Source organism: Odontesthes bonariensis, chromosome 8 (assembly GCF_027942865.1).
Source record: "Odontesthes bonariensis isolate fOdoBon6 chromosome 8, fOdoBon6.hap1, whole genome shotgun sequence".
NCBI lineage: Eukaryota > Metazoa > Chordata > Actinopteri > Atheriniformes > Atherinopsidae > Odontesthes > Odontesthes bonariensis.
The window spans coordinates 29,450,667-29,453,950 of record NC_134513.1 but is presented as its reverse complement, the minus strand read 5'-3'; the positions used below and the strand labels follow the sequence as shown (position 1 = coordinate 29,453,950).

The window sequence follows — 3,284 nt, the reverse complement described above, 5'->3', positions numbered from 1 at the left end:
GACACCGTGCTGTCCCAGATGAAATTCGTGCCAAAATTATAGATCATGTCATCATTCATGGCCACATAATTTTGCTTGTTCTTTGTTTGTGTTTATATTACAGTATATGTGTGCTATGTATATTTTTCTTTTCCTTCTACAATACTTTACTGTATGGAAGTTACGTACTTCCCAGTATTTGTGTGAATAAAAATGGTTGGTATGAGTGTATTGTGTGTGCTTTGAGGCTACTCTTACTGTGAAACTTTTTTCCTTCCGTTTTATACACTATTGTATTCTGTTAGGTAGTCCTATGCCATAGTGACAAAACATCTAAACATTTTGACTTGTAGTGCTCACACAATGCCAAAAGGACAATGCATTTTGGGGCACTGACTATTTGAATGAGAAAGAAACTTCATTTTGACACATGGCTGAACTGTTTAGGGGGAGATATGAGCTTTTACTGGTGAACCATGGTGCTTTGCTGAACCATTCAGTTTAGTTTTGCAAAAAGTACTAAAGAGTATTGAAAACGTCCGGTCTGTTTCAAGAAATGAGCCTAGGCAACTGAGAAAGATCTTTGCAATTTGGGTGGCACTGACTCTTTACATGGGAAAGGAATCAGGTCTGAAGCATGGGTGAACAGTTTTGGGAGAGATATGTGCTTTTGCAGGTTAGCTATGGTGTTGTGCTGAACTATAAGAGTGTTATGCCAAATGATCTTAGAGTTTTGAGAATGTAATTTCTGTTTCAAGAAATGAGCCAAACCAATAGAGAAAAACTGTAATACGACGTTTGTTTGAATGGAAGGATATATAGAAAAGAAACAATATAACTTGATACTTACTGTAAGATTGTTTTTTTTAAGTTGGCAGAGACAACGGCTCGATGAAAAATCCCTCTTCTGTAATGGCTAACTTTTATAATCCTCTAACCTAACGAAAACAAAATCTTTAATTTGTTTTTTTGTTGGTTTTGTTGGAGGAGGGGGAGCGGGAGCGGGAGGGGAGGGAGGTTAACTCTAAGTTAGGGCTTCACCTTGATTGGCCGAGCTCCATTGTGAGCTCGGGCGTTGATAGGCTCGGTTCATTGTGAGTCGGTGCGACATTGGCTAAACCGTTCAATGTGAGAATGGAGAAGTGCGAAGCCTATTGGAGGTGAGATTTAGACTAACGTGAGCGAGGTAGCGCCAACGAGGCTTAAAAATCATAAATATGCATGCATTGTCAGCCTAGGCTCACTTTCCCACACCCATTCATTGGTCCTGCAGACTTTGCTAAAGGTATGTGATAGCCACTTGCCCAGCTCACATGGATTGCATGGCAATCAAATAAGTGGATGGTAGGAAATAAGATCTTTTAAACTATGGGGGGCGAGAACGGCAAAACCGAAGAAAAATGTGTCTGACATGACAAGTTTAAGTAGATAATAAAGGAAGCAAAAACTGAAAGGCGACAAATATCTGATTGCAAGGCATCTCTAAAAGAGCGATGGTGTGAATCCCCATAACTTGTGTTTGATACCTTCCACACTTTGTAGTTAGTGAGCTTCCGAGTGGGCTTTCTGCAGCTCCAACAGAGAATAATTTGAGGCACCTGTGCCCAGTAAGTTTCCAGCTGTAACTGAGGTGAAGTGCTATAAAGACCACATCAAAACAACTGCCCCGTGTGAGGGTCAAACTCACGACCTTCAGATTATGAAACTGACGCGCTGTCTACTGCGCCAACGAGGCCTGCAAAACATAAATATGCATGCATTGTCAGCCTAGGCTCACTTTCACACACCCATTCATTGGTCCAGCAGACTTTGCTAAAGGTATGTGATGCCCACTTGCCCAGCTCACATGGATTGCATGGCAATCAAATAAGTGGATGGTAGGGAATAAGATATTCTAATCTGTAGCCCCCTGTGACACCTATGGGGGGCGAGAACGGCAAAACCGAAGAAAAATGTGTCTGACTTGACAAGTTTAAGTAGATACTAAAGGAATCAGAAACTGAAAGGCGACAAATATCTGATTGCAAGGCATCTCTAAAAGAGCGATGGTTCGAATCCCCATAACTCGGGTTTGACGTAAGGCGACAAATATCTGATTGCAATGCTTTTAAATAAAAGACATGGTTCGAAACCCCATAACTTGTGTTTGACACCTTCCACACTTTGGAGTGACTGAGCTTCCGAGTGGGCTTTCTGCAGCTCCAACAGAGAGCAATCGGAGACACCTGTGCCCAGCAAGTTTCCAGCTGTAACTGAGGTGAAGTGCTATAAAGACCACATCAAAACACCTACCCCGTGTGAGGGTCGAACTCACGACCTTCAGATTATGAGATTGATGCGCTGTCTACTGCGCCAAAGCTGGGGAACAATAGTCTGGTAAGGGGGGGGGAAGAAAGGAGAGAAGGGGGAAGAAAGGGGAAGAAGGGAGGGAAAGAAAGAGGAAGAAGACAGCGGCTGATCCCAGAGTCGCGAGTTCGATCCCACCAGTCGCATATTATGTTTTAATGAAACGGCTCAAACTATAGTATTGTTTTAAAGTATGTATAAAGTATGCATATTTCCTAAAGCATTTTCTGAGTGAAGTGAGTGATAAATTGTTCCTAGTTTATGCATAAAATTATTACTAATATTTCAGAATCAATAGCAGCTCATATTTATTCACAGTGAAAGATCATAGACCTTATCTGTTTTTAAAGAACCAAATATTTATTTGTCAACAACAAAAACAGTGAATTAAACCATTTTTTAACCTAAAAAAACTAAAAACTGTGAACAATCTTAGCATTTACTCCACAAATTTATACATTTTAAAGTTGGATTGTAGTATATAAAACACATGTAGTATCATCACTAAAAAAAATAACCCTCTGTGAAATAAATTAAAAGATTGAGAGGTCTGAAACAGCAGTAACTATATACAATTTAAAAAAGTTTGTAAATGTTAAAAAAGTATAAATGAGTACACACTTATGTCTACTTTTTAATTTCTTCCAGCCACTGCTCTTTAGTTAGAGTTTCACCAGAGGGACAGTAAATTTGCCCTCTATATTGGTTGTGTCCTGTTGCAGCAATTCTGAACTGCCCGCATTTTTTGCACGTGTTGTGCAAAACTTTGCGGGTCAGTTTTCGGGGTGCTTTATTAGTGGAGCCTGCTATGGGAGCCGGAGCAGGGGCCAGAGGAGGGACCAAAACAGGAGCCAGAGCAGGAGCATGTGGAGGAGTGGCAGAGAACGTCCGAAAACTCTGTGTCTGTAGAGTAGTGGGGATAACACGAACCTGTGAGGCCACTGGAGCAATTGTCACCT

The 3,284-nt window shown here is 41.0% G+C and overlaps 1 non-coding gene across 1 annotated transcript; it reads right to left on the bottom strand.

Annotated features, from left to right (window-relative positions):
* Window positions 1-1,641: 1,641 nt before the first annotated feature.
* Window positions 1,642-1,714, bottom strand: trnam-cau (transfer RNA methionine (anticodon CAU)). Its single transcript has one exon. It is a non-coding gene; the product is annotated as a tRNA-Met (tRNA).
* Window positions 1,715-3,284: the final 1,570 nt, after the last annotated feature.